Below are 17,143 nucleotides of genomic sequence, written 5' to 3' on the forward strand. Positions count from 1 at the left end.
CGTTTTTAAACAAGCCCCTTCCTGCTTTCTCCCCTGTAGCACCCAGGAGCCCCCTGTCCCTGACCAGAACCCCACTGGGCTAGGTGCTGTACAAACACTGAACAATAAAAAGGACCCTCCCTGTCCCATGGGAGGAGCTTTCAGAAAACATCCTCAGAGCCACCTCCCTCACTCGGTCCTCCTTCGCCCCCCGGCCCCCCGCCTTGACACCTGTCACACACATAATGGTCAGTCAGCTGCTGCGCTGAAACCGCAGCGGATCATGCTGACAAGGATTGTTTCCTTGGGCTTCCCTCTCTGTAGTAGGCATTTGTCGTCTCTTGTCTTAGATTTAAAACTGGAGGCTCCGTGGGGCAGCGTTTGCTTCTGTTTGTACAGCGCCCAGCACCACGTGGTCCGGGGGCCATGACTGGGACTCCCAGGCACGCTTGCAGCACAAATCAATAATCCAGGCCCGATTCTCCAAAACAACCTGACATCCAATGGAGACTCAATCCGCTGGTGGCTACGCAACCCAAGCCAACCATCCTGAGGCACACGCAGGCAAAGGTCCCTTCTGAGTCCCTCTCCACCACCCCTGGCAAGAAGGCCAGAAGCTCAGCTGCCTTTGAAGTGCTTCTTTTAGGGCAGAACTCACTCAGCCCCTCACCCACCAAACCCACCTGGAGAAGGCAAAAGATGGTGAGACGCACCTTCTCTAGCAAAGAAAACAGCGTGGCCCCTACAGCACGTTGCATGCATGCCAAATCCCAGTACTCCCCAGAAGCAGTGGAATGTTCTTGCTATTATCAGATAGGGGACATGGAAACAAAACCAAGTGATGTACCCCAGGCTAGCAGGAATCTGAACCCTGCAGTTCCAGCTCTACTCAGTCCCACAGCTGTTTGGACAGGCTCTGCTCATTCCACAAAGGAAGGGACCAGGAAGGAGCTGCCCTGGGCATGGTACCCTGCTCCCAGGCCACTCCCTGCCTACAACTAGACCAGAGGTTAGAAAAGGAAGGGCCCTAACAAGTCCTATCCAATCCGTCTTTCCATGCAGGATTGCCCATCCCCCCATGCTCTGTCCAGTACAAATGTCCCAAGCAATCTGGCTCCCGTTACTTTCTTTTGGGGAGACTAATTCCCCCTCCTGGCAGAAGTTGTGTTATGCAGCTTCAGTTTCCCTTAGTTTCATGCGGTTTCTCCTAGTTATGGCCCCATCCAGAACTTCCCTCTATCCTTGGTATTCACATCTACCGAGGAGTTGTAGGCGGTTTGTAGGGACGGACAACACCCACACACCCCCTGGCTTGTCACTTTAGCTACTCAGCATTTCACTAGTTCGATCTCTGCTCACCCCATCACCTTGGTTGCTCTAAACTCTGCCTAGTTGGTTCATACTTTTCTGGTAAGGTGGTACGGAGAATGGATGTAGCAGATCCGTCACACGGGAGCCACCTATATTTAACCCACACGAGCAGTGTGGCGCTCTGTCCCCTCCAGTGGACAGTCCACACACAGATGTTTATGACCGTGCTTCCCCCTTTCAGTTATGGATTCCGGTTCTGTGGCTCAGGCAGCAGAGTTTTCTGCTTTTAGATCCAAAGATCCCAGGTTCAACCCCCTGACGATGAATCGCGTTAGGCAGAGATGGAGCATTGCCTCCCTGCTCTGCACTGTAATGCCCCCGAAATGCAGCGCCATTGATCGCCCACATCCCGCGACAAACTCCTGTCTGATTTGCTGTCCCCTCTCACCCCAACGTCTTTGGGGTTGCTACTTTCCGGGATTGTCTTCCCCACTGGATACGTTGGGTCAGGTTAATCTCCTTCCCCGCCACCGGTCTATTACCTTGCATTCCTCTCCCCGCCAAGTTCTCAGTGTCTCTGCTGCCCATGTTCCTAAACTCTTGGTTCACCACGTATTATTGCTGCACTCAATGGCGTTTGCAACCCCTTCCAAATTAGCAACTACTGCAACGTTTCATTAGAGGCGCCATCCGCTGCCTCTCCCCACCTGGCACAGCAGCGGCGCGATTTCCCAAAACGGGGCTCAACTGGATTTAAGAACCTCCGGGAAGGGTGGAGAAGAAGAACTGACATGCATTAAAATGTCTGTTACTCCATCCTCTCAGGGCAAGCGTTTCCCTAACAACAGTTCTCCATACAGCTGCCTTTTAAGCCTGGAGCCCGGTTCTCCTCCCACACCCTCAGGATACCTGCAGCTCCCACTAAAGTCAATGGGAGTTTCTAGCACAGCAGAAGAAAGGTTCAGCAACACTCCCAGTGACAGGTCACCCCATGCTCCTGCTGATCAGGAACATCCAACGACGAGCAGGTAGACAGGAGATTCTCACCCATCTCGAGCACCTTCCCACAACACGCCCGAGTCCTGCTCCTGAAAGTTAGACTAATTGATGGTACCTCCTGGAGCCAGCGCAGGACATCACTAAAATTAAGTGCATTTAGTGGGTGCTGGATTCAGAGTACTGGTGGTTGCAGCCCTCCATTTATCCCATGGGTGACTGGTTATATGGACCAATGGGACCTGGGCCCCACCAGTATTCTGGGGGGTAGATGGGAGCTGGCACCCCTCTAGAGGGAAAGGCCCCAGATCCCAAGATTCTCCATCCCCAGCTGCAGGTTCAGTGTATGAGGTGTGCCAGCCCCTAAGGGGGGCAGGAGGGGTAGGCACCCCCTGTCTGTGCCTCCCACATAGGTACAGAGTTTGAGGGGAAGGAGAGAGGAGGAAGGAACCCCCACCCCCACAGGAAGGAGTGGGAGGAGAAAAATTCCCATCTGTCCTCTTCCACACACAGGGGAAGTGGGGTGAGGCACAGGGCGGGATCCCTGTCAATCCACACACACACACACACACACACACACACACACAAAGCAAAGCTTGCCTGACGATTTCAGAAAAACAGAAGTACACAGCCACAGTAACTTTACATACAGTCGGCCTTTTATCCAATAGAGAGCAAGCTGACTGGAAATGTTACATGTTGGGGTTTAAAAAACAAGGCTTTTAAAGAGATTTTCGATTTTCTCTTATCTGGGGGGAGGGCTTCACCCTGCCTCCCCCCACAAATGTCCTCTGCTTCTCCTGCAAGGTACACACACACACACAGGTTCCATCCTTGGCAGAGGCTGCAGGATTGTGACATGTATGCCTGTCCGCCGGGACGGAGACCAAGCTCATTGCAGAGAGGCCAGGCACTCACCAGATGACACAGACTTTGGGTCACATTCGGGCCAGCCCGCTAGAGATGAAAGGCCCAGGGAACAGTCATTACCAGTCCCAAAGCACCTCGTCGTCAAGAACTTTTCCGTCTAATATGAAGCCAACGGAGAACTGCAACCCATCTCCTGGGGGTGGGGAGGGGAATCGGAGCTCTTTTTCTTGGATTTCTCAACAGCCAGGAACAGACCATCCCGTGCTTGGCAAGGCTGGACACTATTTTTGTATCCCACTGTTGTAGTCCCAGATTCATCAATTATGAAGAGGCCGGGAAGTGACTAATAATTGCTGTACGGCTGGCAGCATTAGCGAAGCTCCCCATACAGGACCAAGCAGGCTCTGCTCCCCAGGGCAGATCCTTCAAGCCCATTGACTGCATTTATCGCAGACGCACCATTCCTGCAATGTCAGACGTTTACCTGCAGGGGGATTAGCTGGCTCCAGATTTCTGTTCGTCAACCACTGCCTGATGTCTCCTTCCGTTTGTCGCCAAACGGGTACTCGCCTGAAACGCATCTCCATTTGGACATCATCCTGGGAGGTGCAAGTGAGCGAGCGCGCGCGCTGGTTGCTCTCTTGACCAGTCCCCAACAGCCAATGCACAATCTCGCTCTGCTGCATGGTTCTCCAGCACTTTGTCCCCTCCGGTGTGAAGTGACCCAAGCTAAGCTTCCACCTCTTCCTGAAGAAGGCATTCCCCCGTTGCCTAGGTCTTAGCAGCAGGAACCTTTGCCTGAAATCCCCATACTGACCCAGGTGCCAAAGACGGGTCATTGGCTACCAGGGAGCCCACTGGGTCCTGAGGGACGCCCTGAGTGATTGCACCAGGCCTACGTCTCCCCCCACCAGCAGCCCTCAACGTAGGCAGGCGCAGATCTGGCCCAAGCGCTCTGGATATTCTGGGCTGCTCAGTGCAGGCAGCCTACGTTAGAGAAGTCCCCAGGGCTGCTCTAATTTATGCCAGCTAGATTCCCAGAAGGGCAGGAGTTGGGGGGGGGGGGGGGCGAGAAAGGTGATGAAACCACCTTTGATCCACACCGCAGGCTGCACCTCAGAGGCACAGCACCAAACTCCTTTACTTCAACGCACCGTGCCTCATTACGTCTAAGCAGTTCCTCGCCACCGTGGTCGTGGGATGGGGAAGGCAAGCAAGCTCCAGTGGGGCAGGTACACAGCCAGTGGCAGAAGTCTGGCCCCACAGGGTTTATTCTCCTTCAGGTGGCAGGTCACAGCTGCTCTCTCCTCCCTCCCACCGCACCGAGAGTCAGGGTCCCCTGCACACATCCAAAGGGCAGCGACTGTGCAATGCTCAGGCCAAAAGGGCCACTGCAACGCAGTAACGTGCACGACCAGGAGCAGAGCTCCCCAAGGAGCGGGAGCAGAGCCGGGATATTCTGGGTCATCATCCTCAACTTATAGGATCCAGCGTCACAACGAGGCAGGCCCCCGGGGCTGGGGGATTGAAAGGTCTTTCCAGTGCTGACCTGTCAGTTCTGTCCAGACGATTTCTGGTCCCCACCGCGAAGGGCTGCAGTTTCGTCTGCCCCGGTAAACCTCTCCTGGGCGACACGGCCGAGGCTGCACAGAGTGACAGCTCCGAACGGACAGGCACTCCGTTCCAATTTGTCCCTTCGGCCTGAGCGTGCGGAGCCAGGCTCGGCAGCCTGGTGATTGGATTAAACACGGTACGTCCCCTGCAGCAGGATGTTTACTGGGGGTGGGCATCTCCATTGGGGCGACACGAGCCACATGGTTACTCTCAGTAAACAAGCCTTCTGCAGATGCCGCCCCAGGCGGCTAAGGGGCCTCTGCTGTTGGCTCATGGTCTCCATGCTTGATCCGCAGCCGGTGCATGGAGCAGGGGAAATTGAAAACTAACCTGGCAATGCAGAGCTGCCAGGGCTGACCCAGTCAGCACCGCGCTGTAGGACTGACTGGAGCCCAGGCATCAGTATCTCAGCTTCCCGCGTTTAAAAATAAGATGTAAAATTTGAAAAGGATGATAAATAACTTGTTCCGAGGAGGAGAGGCAGAGATGCGAAACAAACCGTGCTGCTGTTAACACCGAATCCATCCTTCCGAGGAAGCAGCAGGCAGCCCACTGACTTCCACAGCAGCAGGCCCCACGGTGACAAGGAGCTGCAGAAACTTCTGTCCGAGGCCAAAAAGATCACTGGATGGAAGGCTGACAAGATTGCCATCGTGTCCCGGTTTCTGCAGCTGGCTGGGTTATTCGCTCCTTCCCTCTGCGTAAGGAAGTTTCCCAAGGAAATAAAAAGAAAGGCTTGAGAATTTACAGAGAGGATTCCCGGATAGACTTGCCCCCTCTCCCCTTGTGCATTCCCTGACCTGATCCCACTGAAGTCAGTGGAAAAAAATCTGCTATCCACTTCAATGCAAGGAGGTTTGGGCCCCTTGGCCTTCCTGGCTGCAACTGCCTAACTGTAGGTAAACACACAGCAAACTCCTGATTGGGAAGGTGGGCAGAGGAGACTGTCTGCACTGAGACCTTCTGCAGCAAAGCACCCACTGCTGTCACTCGCCAGCTCCCCCACAAGCGGGGTGTGGCCTTTGCTCCCTCTAACACAGCGATACTCAGACTGCAGCTCGCGGGCCGCAAGTGGCTCTTTAACGTGTCTCCTGCGGCTCTTCGCAGCACAGGATATTAAAACACCGTGTGATTGAACTATTAACCAAGCTAAGTTATTAACCAATCGGGGTGCTTTTACTATTGTATTAGCCAACTGTAGTTGATAAAATAATACTTGGTCGGTCATTTTGCTGCAGGAATAATTATTATATCTAAATAAACAGTAAATGAAACAATGAATTCACACGACCCAATGCTGATGGCTAATTTGGCACCTGAACCCCTTCAATTGTGAAGAGAAATAGGTCTAGGCTTCTAGTGATGCTGACCTCTGGAAATTTCTCTCCAAAGGGCTTTGGGGGACCGAACACTTCCTGCAGCTTCTCTGTTTGACCTTCAGCACTGGAGTCAACCAGTTAGAAGTCCCCATATATATATATATAAAAACCCTTTCCTGATTCTGCAGCATCTCTTCCTCCTTGGCCGATGCTGGATTGTGCAGAATTTCCCTTTGTGGGTTCCGTGTTCTGAAAATTGTCTCTCCCCTGCCACAAAGCCTGCTATACGCTCTTCAACTGTGATCCTATTCAAGTGGTGTATTGTCAGCCTCTGTGCTTGAATATGCAGCGCTCCTGAACCCCTGAGGTCTGAAGGGAAGAGGACGGATGTGTAGCGGTAGAGAGGGCAGTTTGGCAGTGATCTGTACTTCCCTTCTGCATCATTTGCCTTTCTGGACATGCTGTTCCGGACGCCTGGCGTTCATCCCTACGCCTGCTTCTCACCAGACAGTTTCTCCCATGCAGACACCCCAATCTGCTCTCCTGCAACTCCCAGCCTCACTCTTCTGTTCAGAGTGTCCACCCCAATCTTTCAGGGAGTTACAGGCAGCTCCTCGCCTCAGATTCTCTGTGACGAGAGCCCATTCGGCAGGCAGCCCTGCCGATGGCTTGCTCTCTCCCCCAGGGCTATGCTTAGACTCAGGTCTGGTTTACGCTACAGACCTATCTCAGTATGAAAAATCCACTCCCCTGAGCAACGCAGTTATACCGATCCAACCTCCGGTGTAGACAGAGCTTTGTGGATGGGAGGGTTTCTGTCGCCAACACGGCTACCACCTCTCGGGGAGGTGGATTAACGATGCTGATGGGAGAAACTCTCTCCCATTGGCTTAGGCAGCGGTTCTCATGCTGTGGGTCAGGACCCCAAACTGGGTCATAACTCCATTTTAACGGGGTTGCCAGGGCTGGCGTCAGACTTGCTGGGGCTCAGGGCCAAAGCCCAAAGGCTTCAGCCCTGGGTGGTGGAGCTCAGGTTACAGCCCCCCCCCCCCCGCTCCTTGGGCTCCCTGCCTGGAGTGATGGGGGCTCAGGCTTTGGGAGACAGAGCCCGGGCGGGCTCAGACTTCTTCAATCCCCCTCTTGGAGTCGTGTAGTAATTTCTGTTGTCAGAAGCAGGTCATGGTGCAATGAACATTGAGAACCCGTGTGTTAAAGATAAAAAAAAGTTTTTCATCGATAAGGGGGGTTTGCACTCAGAGGTGTGAAGTGTGAAAGGGGTCAATAGAAACGTTTGAGAGCCACTGGCTTAGAGTGTCTGCATTAAAGCGCTACCGTGGTGCCGCATTTGAAGTGCGGACGTGCCCTCGGCTAAGCTTTCTCCTTCTCCCCCCAGCCCTTCATCATACCCACTGCAAGCCCATCTAGAACCTCAAAAAGTCACGTGAGCAAAGATTCTGTTGCTGCTCTAGCGACCGATGACAAGAATGGGCGAGACCAGAGAAAAGGTGGCATGAATGACAACACTCGGTGAAACTGAATCTACGCGATCGTGCTGCTCAGTTGCACGTCCTGTCTCGGGAGTTGGCATGGAGGGCAAGGCTCACGTGCACGCTCCTCCCCAGACTCAGCCGGTGGGAGTTTTCCCCAGGAACAGCAGCAGCCAAAAACAGGGGAGGGGGAATGTAAAGAAGAGAATATACTGAAATTTTGTTTGTTGGGGGGGTGGGGGGGGAACGACTATCCGAAAATGGTATTTTTAAAATAAGTGAACTTCAGAAAAAAATCCAGTTGACAGCATCGCTTTAATTACATTCTGAAGATTAAAGAAAGCAAAGCATTCTGGGTGGCCCTATGCAAATCACCCTACATACTAGCTGCGTGAGCACATTTTAATACTATTCCTCAGGAAAAACCTGCAGTGGAAGGCACAGGTAAACGCTTATTACAGCAGCACTTAGAGACCCCAGCCGAGACCAGGGCCCCATTATGCCAAGCACGGTATTGTATACATCATATAAAAGACAGCCCCTACCTGAGGGAGTTTATACCCTAAGGAGACAAGACAAAGGGTGGGAGGAGAAACTAGCATAGATTGGTGAAGTGACTTACCCAAGGCCACAAAGCAAGTCAGTAGCAGAGCCAGGCCTCATCTTCCAGGTCACAGCCCTGTTAGACAGCTCTGCCACGCAAATCACTTGGACAAATCCCTTCCCCTCTCTGAGCCTCAGGTTCCCAGCCTGGGGAAAATGAAACTTCCCTCCTTCGTAAAACGCTTCAAGATCTATGGATGAAGAGTGCTGGATGAAAGAGCTGCTATTATTATCCGTAACCTGGCCCGGGAATCCTATCAGAGCAGCGACTCCCTTGAAACCAGACTTAATAGATACTCTTCCCCTGTCCCCACTAAATATTGAACGCTGACCTCCAACCGTATTTCTTCTCCCTCCTTCCCCCCGCAGAGAGCTCCAAGAGGCTGTTGGGACTGGAAAAGGAGAGAATTCTTAGCTGCAAGGGCCTTTTCATATTTTATGGACCACCCTCTCTCACTTCTGAGAAAATCTTGAATATTCAGATATCACCCCCACCCCTTCCTTGCTTAGAGGAGACTTGCTGCTTTAGGGCGCTTGGGATGGGAAGTGTCTCCTCGCTCGCCAGATGCAACACGCCCCAAAGGCTGGAGGCAAGCGAGGCCGGTAACAGAATCCAATGCTGCCTGGGTCAGGCGAGGAAAGCCATGTTGCTGTTCCCCCCCTCCGAGCCAGGGGGAGAGCGTGGCGAGAGATTTCCTCCATACACTTGTTAAGAGCCACTGGAGATGACTGGGGAAGGAATCTGTGTGACCAAGGACATCGAAAGACCGGGATTTGGAAGTGATCACTCAGACAAAAATCCCTTCCTTGATTTGCTGGGGGACTGGGCTAACATCCCTCCTGTCCGCTCCAGCTTTTGCAACTGTGCCAGGATTGGGAACCTGGCACATGTTATCCCTGGGCAGCTGGTCAGGCCAGAAGTTGCAAGGTCTGGGCTGTGGAGCGAGGGAGAGGCACAGGATAAAAACCACCATGAAATTGTGCCGTTGCCTATTCTGCAAGGTATAGAAACCTAGGGATCCCATGGCAGCCTGCCAGGCGCTCTCCCTTCGGAGTTAAGGGCACTCCTGGGCATCCTGTCTGCCTCATATTGGAGGCACACGAGGGTTTCAGCTCACCCTCTTAGGAACCAAGGGCAAGAGAGGTGTGCAGTCTAGTAGTCCAAGCACATTCTGGGAGCCAGGAACTTCTAGGCTCTAGTCCAACATAGCTATATCGGGCAGGGATGTGGTTTTTCCCCCACTGTAGCCATGCCAACATAATTCATAACAACGTAGCCCAAGCCCAAGTCTTCCCTCTCTGGCTCCACAATAGAAGCCCTGCTGGAGTTAGCCAGTGCTGGGCTGAAACGGTCGGAGCTCCTCCAGAGATCCACAGAGCCCAACTAGCAAATCGCTCCCTACCTCCTCAATCATCTCCCAGGCCTCTCTCCTCTGAGCTGCAGCCCCGTGTGTTCGATTGGTCTGTAAGCGCCTCAGGGGTTCAGGACGCTGCATATTCAAGCACAGAGGTGGACAGTACCCACCGCATCACAGTTGAAGAGCGTCTAGCAGAGGGGGAGACGCACTAAGGAGCGTGCCTGCACAAGGGAATTTAGTTACCCGCTGAGCTGGGAGCAAACATCCAGCCGTGTCCAACCTCCCTTCCCCTTATTAGTTCACAGCATTAGCCCCCAGGCCACTGAGAACGGAGAGGAAACTAACTGAATCCCTTGTGCTCGGGCCGCCCGGAGGAACCCTCCCCTCAGGATTGTGGGAGGGGGGTGCTGGTTTTTCTTTGTCTTCCTGGACTTTAATAAACAGGTCTCCAGCCCATGATTAGAAGGCAGCTTAAGAGCTCAGCAATGACAATATTTCACTGGCCATATTTTCTCTGATGGATTAGAGCAGAGACGTTACAAAACACAGCCCAGCCCAGCAAACCAAAGCTAACAGCTGAGACTGAGTCAATAGATTTTTATCTACAAACAGGTCTAGGCTCCTGCTGACCTGTGGACATTTCTCTCCCCGGTCCAAAGAGCTTCGTGGCAGGGGAGAGAGACAATTTTCAGAACCCAGAGGTACAAAAGACAACAGGAAATCTCAATTGAAAAAGGGAAATTCTGCACATGACCCAGCATCGGCCAAGGAGGAAGAGATGCTGCAGAAACAGGAAAGGTTTTTTTTTTTTTTAAATAAAAGAAAAAACTGAGGAGGTCAAGTTTGTCCCAGAGCCTCTGGGGACTTGTAACTGGTTGACTCCGATGCTGAAGGTCAAACAGAGACGCTGCAGGAGCCAGCTGCAGAAAGCACTCGGTCTCTCCCCTAAAGAAGAGCCGTGGGATATTCAATAAGCGACCTAGTGCTTGTTCTCCGGCTCTGGTTTCTCCTGGTGAAGCAGAACCATGCTGGCACTCTGCTGCTGGGTCCTCCTCCGCATATTAGCCGCCATTTACAGTTCCACAGTGCAGTTCGAGTCGAGGAACGCCACGCGATTCATCCTGCCAGACAGGCAGGTGTCACCCCCACTGCAGAAGGGAGTGGGGGATGGAGGCAGTCAGTGGCAGAGATGGAGATAGCCCCCAGGAATCCTGCTCCCCTGCTCTATGCACTCCACGCTGCTTTCAGAGGGGTGTCTGTTCCCACTTCACTGCCGCTGCTCCTCCAACGTGGCTGGCTGACGGAGCCCGACACCTCGTTCCTGTGATCAGAGTCTCCGGTGAAGCAATGTGATAGTAAATCCAATCAAGAGTGGAATGAAGCAAGCCTCCCATCGGCAGGAAAGCTTGGGATTCAAAGGCTATTCCACTGCGTTCAATAGGACACCCTGCTTCAAAGGGAGGGAGACACATTGCGGCTGCACCATTAGTCTCTGTATCTGCACGGGCATGGAAGACACCAGCCTTTCTCCTAGCATGAGCCTGCTCGCGAGTGTCCCCCAGAATCCACTGCCCCAGCTCCCACATCTGCTTGAAGCGGGGGAGTCAGGGGAAAGGGCCCAGCTGTTGTCAGACCACCTGTGGCAGGCAGTGGGGTCGTGGCATGAGGATGGGGACTCTGGAGACCTGGTCTCTATTCCCAGCTCTAACATCCACTGATCACAGGAAAGTCACCGGTCCTTTCTGCCTCTCGGTTGCCCATTTGCAAGGTAGGGGAGAATGCTTTGCATCTGGCAGGTCCGTGGAGAGGCTGCGTTTGCACAGCTCACACAGATAAAGAGGCACAAGGCCGCAGTCAGTGACCTTCTGGAGCCCCTGCTGGTAAGAGGCTCCTCTAATACTCCCGAACACGCTTAGAAAGGGAACCAGGAATCACCCAGAGATGGACTTTAAGACCCTGAACAGGGTGACCACGCATGCTAATGCAGTGGGCTGTCCAGGAAAGATGAGGTTTGCTTATTGCTTTATTTATCGGTCGAGTGAGCAATTCTCTACCTACAAGGTGAGAGATGGGGGTGGGACACATCGCCGGTTTCCTCTTCCAGCTCCAAAATGCATTAATTATCCCTGAGTGGCTTCGAGCAGAGCAGAGAGATCACTCCCTGATTAGGAGATGTTTATCAGGAAACTATAATGAAGGTGGGACACTGACACTATGATTAATATTATATTTCAGCAAGATTTAAATGAAATGATCCATCATCCCAAATGGAAGATCAGCAATGCCTGCTGCCAATTATCAGAGTGGCTTGGGGATAGGGGCTCTCTGGTCTAGATTTGCAAATGAGTCTGTCACCTTGGCTTCCTGGTTACAATAAAAGCAGCTACGGATAGGGATAGGTAAGTACGGTCTTCTTATATTTCACACTCATTTGATAGTTTCTCACATACCACCTCTCCATGCGGCGCTTTGCACTCGAGTTTGACAAAGAGCAAGCCAAGCTTCACAACATTACCCGTGTGGTATGTAAAGATCCTCGTTTCACAGATGGGGACAATTAAAATACCTAGAAGGGAAAGTGACTTGCCCCCAAACAGAGGTGGAAACAGAACCCAGGAGTCCAGAGTTTCTTTCCCCTGTTCTAAACACTAGACCAGGGCTATCATTCCCAATAAACTGCTTTTAATGAAAGTGTTTTTCCATCTAGGTTATGGGAGTCACCAGACACCCAGGGGAGAGAACTATCTCCTGCGCCCAAAGACTTGTATGCGGCAGAGCGGGGGGAATGAGGGAAAGCCGTTCCATAACTCTGAAGTGAAGAGTCACTCCCCAGTCCGAGGCAGGCAGGCAGGTTACCCCGCTCTTGGGAGGAAGCTATAGGAAATCTCTCTTTTTTTGGATCATGCCTATTCGACATTTGGTTACCTGTTGCTTTTTGGTGGGGTTGCGTGCTACACAATGCAGCACTTTCAACAAGGGTTCAACACCGTGGCGCAGGGCACGGAAGCCAGAAACATGACAGGCTGCTGCAATCCGGACTTGAATGCACCACACGTTCATCTGAATTTTAAATACAGAGCGTTACGAGCGGCGTTCTAGCAACTGTCACAGCAGCAGCGTCAGACCAGCAGCCTCAGCACTACGGCTTTTATGGTAATTTGCAGGGAGTTACCCAGAAGGCCCGGCAGTGGGAGAGATTTTTCTTGGCAGCCGTCCTAAAATAATTTTTTAGGTTCGTGTACGTTATATGTCAAAGTTTTTTAAAAAAAAATAAACTGGGGGGTGGAGAAAAGGAAGGCTCTAACTGGCTGGCTTCTCCTGTTCTGCGATCACGGCATGGAAAGTGCTGGATGAGGAGGGGGGGAGTTGTGGTCCCTGCCTCGAGGAACACACAGTCTAAGCAGGCTGATGGAAGAGTCCATTTTAGGGTACGGTTTTGCCTTAGAGACCCTTCCCTAGCAACACAGGTTAGTGCCCTCCCACCGCCATGAAAAGAGACCCCACGCAGCAGTAGCTGGTGAGCGGCCAGGTGTCAGAGGAGCAGCAGCATTTCGACAGGCCAAGCGTTTCGCTGAACCGCGCTGTTTCCGATCCCCAAAGAAGGATTGTCGCCACAGCCTTCCCTGTTCTGCGCACGCCCGATTGCTGCTGGTTTGCGACGAATGGCTATTTTACCGCAGAGCTTCCCCCGCCAAGGGACAAAAGCCCCTCAGTCCCTCGCATGAGCCGCTGTGGCGCTTGGAGGGAGGCAGCTGGAACAGGGAAGAATTTCGGGGCACAAGGAAGGTCTCATAAAAAAAAAAAAAAGAAGGATTTGTTACTGAACATGAGGAAGGGGTCCAAGAGGGCCAGCCAAGGGATGAATGCTACAGAGAAAGGGGCGATAGTAGCAGTAATCCAGTTGCCCTACAATATATCCATGGCTATGAAAACTCTGGGGAAAGCTCCCCCCAACCGACATCTCTTTCTCTTGCCTGATCTTCCATTTAAAAAAAAAAAAAATCCCTTTTCTATTCTGGGCTCCCAACAGATGAGGGAGAACCACCCCCCACCCATTTATCCCATGTTAGAATTCCCCATGGAATGAGGCCTTATTGTGTTGCTCCATTCACTCAGTGACCTGTCCTTTGCCCTCGCTTTCTCAGCATCCAGAACGATTCCTGTCAGGGCGAAACAGGAACGTCACGTGGAGAGTTGGGAACTGTTGCCCAGTTTCCTACGACCTCCGCCTTTCCAACGGACAGAGAGGAAAGGACGAAAACCCTTCCTCACGTGAGTGACAGTAAAGCAGGCAAGCAGCTGTCAACCAAGAGAAGCCAGGGAGAAGAAAATCCTGATCAGTGTGAGCTCCAAGAAACACCATCCACTTAATTTAGATTTCGTGAGAATAAAAAGGAAACCAGATACAAGAGTGGTGGATGGAGAGAGAGAGAGAGAGATTAAGATTTAAGGTCTATTGGAGCTTTTTTAAAAGAACAGTTCCTGCGAAGTTTGCAATCCACATACAAGCACCACCACGGTGACATTGGAAAACCAGCTAATGAAACCGACTACCCACAAAAGCGAAACTGATCAATACCGTTTAATTGTTGCAGTGAGCACGAAATGCAGGAAAAACTAAGATGTTGGCGGTGGGGTGGGGAGAACAATAAATTTGATTTTTATAAGAACGTCTCTCAGCTTCAATGCTCTGCAAAGTTATCAGCAACACAAGGATTTTTAATAGATTTTTTTTCCCTTTGCAGTACCCCTTTAAGCAGTTAGCTCAAAGAGATGTTAAGATAAGATTTAACCATCTCAAACAAGACCACTGTTGCCTGAGAAGAGATTGTTCCATTTTGAGGAATCATGCACGTACCAAAGTATTATCTCCCCTCCCCTTTAAAGCCATTTTGAACGCTGCAACTGCTGAGTTTATTGAGTGAGAGTGAATGGCCACATAGGCACAAAAAGAACAGGAGTACTTGTGGCACCTTAGAGACTAACAAATTTATTTCAGCATAAGCATTCGTGGGCTACAGCCCACTTCTTCAGATGCTCGCCTCCAGCGACGGAGAGAGCTTTGCCTCCAGCTTTGGGACTTATGTACCCAGAGCATGGGGTTAACTGGTGTAACCCCACATCTCAACACACGTTTACTGTTTGCAAACGGAAAAGAAAATGAAGCCATGTTATGTGAAGCCCAAAAAGAGTCAGGACATTCTTGAATTCAGAACCACATGCTGCTTAATTCCGGACCCCTTTGGACCCATTGCTGATGGATGCAGAGAGGAGCACAAATGTCATCTGGGTGGGAGGGAAAAGGGGAGACAACCCAGACCATTTAGAAAGTTTATTAAAACCCCCCAAACACAAAATAAGTTATTGTGCATTGTCTGGTTTGGGAATGACTAGAGTACATATTTAAAGTGTCACATTTTACTGCAAATTAAGACAACAGGGTACTGGATAAATTTCAGCTAATACCCTATTTAGTTAGCATTCTGGATGCTGTCCCAAGACCAGGCTGATAATGCAGAACACAAAGGCAGCACAAATAAGTACATTACAATGCACATACAGTGTGTGTGTGTGTGTGTGTGTGTCTGTCTGTCTGTCTCTCTCTCACACACACACACACACACACACACACACACACACACACACACTATGTAGGACTGGTTTACATCAGAAGACTTGAATGGGTTTACCAGAACAGGTATTTAAAGTCAGTTTATTTACACCTGTGAAAACTTGTAACATAACGTAGATGCTCTTAAACCAGCTTAACACTCCCTGTAAATCAGTTTAGCAAGACACCAAATTAAACTAAACTGGTTTTACCAAAGCTTAAGCCAGTTTAAGTGCATCTACATTACATCAGTGGTTTGTCCAGTTTAGCTAAATTGATTAAAAACCCCGTTCAGTTAAACCACAGCAAGTTTTCTAATGTACCCCAATCTTTACACTTGCAAACACTGCCATGGAAAAAACTGAAACAGGCTGTATTATTAGTTATTTGCATCATAATAGCACCCAGAGGCCCCAGCCTCGCTGTGCTAGGAGCTGTACAAACAAAGTTGGTCTCTGCCTTGAAGAGGTCACAAGCCAAGTGTAAGACAAATGATTCAACAGACAGGGGGGAGCAAGACAAGAGTGAGACCACAGTAGTCAGGGATGGAAAAATGGGACTGGCAAGGGGCATTCTGCTGAAAGGCAGGATATTACATCCCTAGCAGAGGGACCACAAAGGTATCGCTGGGATCCAGAAGGGAGGTACATACTGATGTGCCTTCCAAAGCCTCAAGAGAGGCACATATCCCAGCACTTCAGTGCAGGGGCCTCTCCTCTGAAAGCCAACAGCTGGACTCCAGTAACCCCTGGTCACCCGTCCCATTCCTCTCAGTAAACAAGCTGCCAGGGAAAATAAATCGTTACTAACATGGTCATTAATTGGATTTTGGCAGAGCTCTTCCAGGGCAGTTCAGAGGAAGCCATCAGATCTAAATGGACCCGCCCATCAGCATTCAAATGCTTGAATATTTGACATTTGGGGGGGGGGGGAAGGGGAGGAAATCCAGCTAAGAGCATGAACCCCCTCTCTGCCAGTAGCGCCCCCCACTCCCACACAGCTACTCTGCAGAGGCAACTATGCGTGGTGAGGAACCCGCCTGCTACAATAAGTATCTCGTCTGTCTGGACAGTGCCCCCCTCTACCACCGTCCACTGCAGTTCTAGCCTTCGTATCCAATAAATAAAGGTCTGGTCTATTTAGGTAACATAGCTATGAGCCAACCGCTGCTGTTCGGTGCGAGCAGATTCTTTGACATGAGTGTCTTTGAAGCAGGTTGACACACACACCCCCATCATCCTCACCAAGTCATCTAGGTGTCAAATTTAGATCAAGGCTACCACTAGGCCTCACCCAGCTGCAAGCGCAGGACAAGCAGACCCTTACCCAGGCCACAGCTGATACAAGATGTAGGCACCAAACTACCACAGTCCAGCCATGTGGGCAAGGCCAGAACGGCTTGAGGGAGCTCTGAAGGGCCCCACCAGACACTGCAGCCAGTCCCACGAACAGTGACGCCATCAAGAGAGAAGGACCCCAGAAGGAATTGCTGCAAGACAGCCGCCACTCACTCCTTCAAGCATCCTGGTCACAACTTGAGGGGTGGGGGAACCAACCACACCCAGGAGCTCAGCCAGCCACAAGGACAGCACAGAGCTGGAGGAACAAGAAGGCCCTGAACAACCAACTAGACATTTGCTTACTACAGGAGGGCCATGTTTCTCCCCCGACTCCCCATCCTCCGTGCAAACCTCCTACTGACAGGGAGTATGCAGTCTTCATCTACAGTACACCCTGGTCCACAGGCCACCATTAAATATAGAACGTGATCCTCTTCTCCTCCAAAGGCTGGGAGTGGGCAGCAGGGGACAGCCTGTTCTGTTCATTCCCTCTGGAGCACCTGGCATAGGCTGCGGTCAGAAGACAGTATACTGGGCTAGATGGACCTTTGGTCTAACCCAGCCTGGCCATTCTTCTGTTTAGCAGTTTGACAGCTCTTTGCTCTATGTCAACATTTGAATGCATGCCACCTAGCACCAGGGCTCCTGAGTGGTG

At 51.4% G+C, this 17,143-nt stretch overlaps 1 protein-coding gene across 3 annotated transcripts in view; it reads right to left on the minus strand.

The window, feature by feature from the left end:
- PTPRS (protein tyrosine phosphatase receptor type S) overlaps positions 1-17,143 on the minus strand; it is a 253,032-nt gene that overhangs the window by 221,698 nt on the left and 14,191 nt on the right. The window contains exon 2 of one of the 3 annotated variants that reach the window (XM_065578677.1): positions 8,199-8,370. The exons of the other annotated variants lie outside the window; for them this stretch is intronic. The gene's annotated coding sequence lies outside the window, so the exon portion shown is untranslated. The remainder of the gene's footprint in view (positions 1-8,198; positions 8,371-17,143) is intronic. 3 annotated transcript variants of the gene reach the window in all.

This window comes from Chrysemys picta, chromosome 25 (assembly GCF_011386835.1).
Source record: "Chrysemys picta bellii isolate R12L10 chromosome 25, ASM1138683v2, whole genome shotgun sequence".
Lineage (NCBI taxonomy): Eukaryota > Metazoa > Chordata > Testudines > Emydidae > Chrysemys > Chrysemys picta.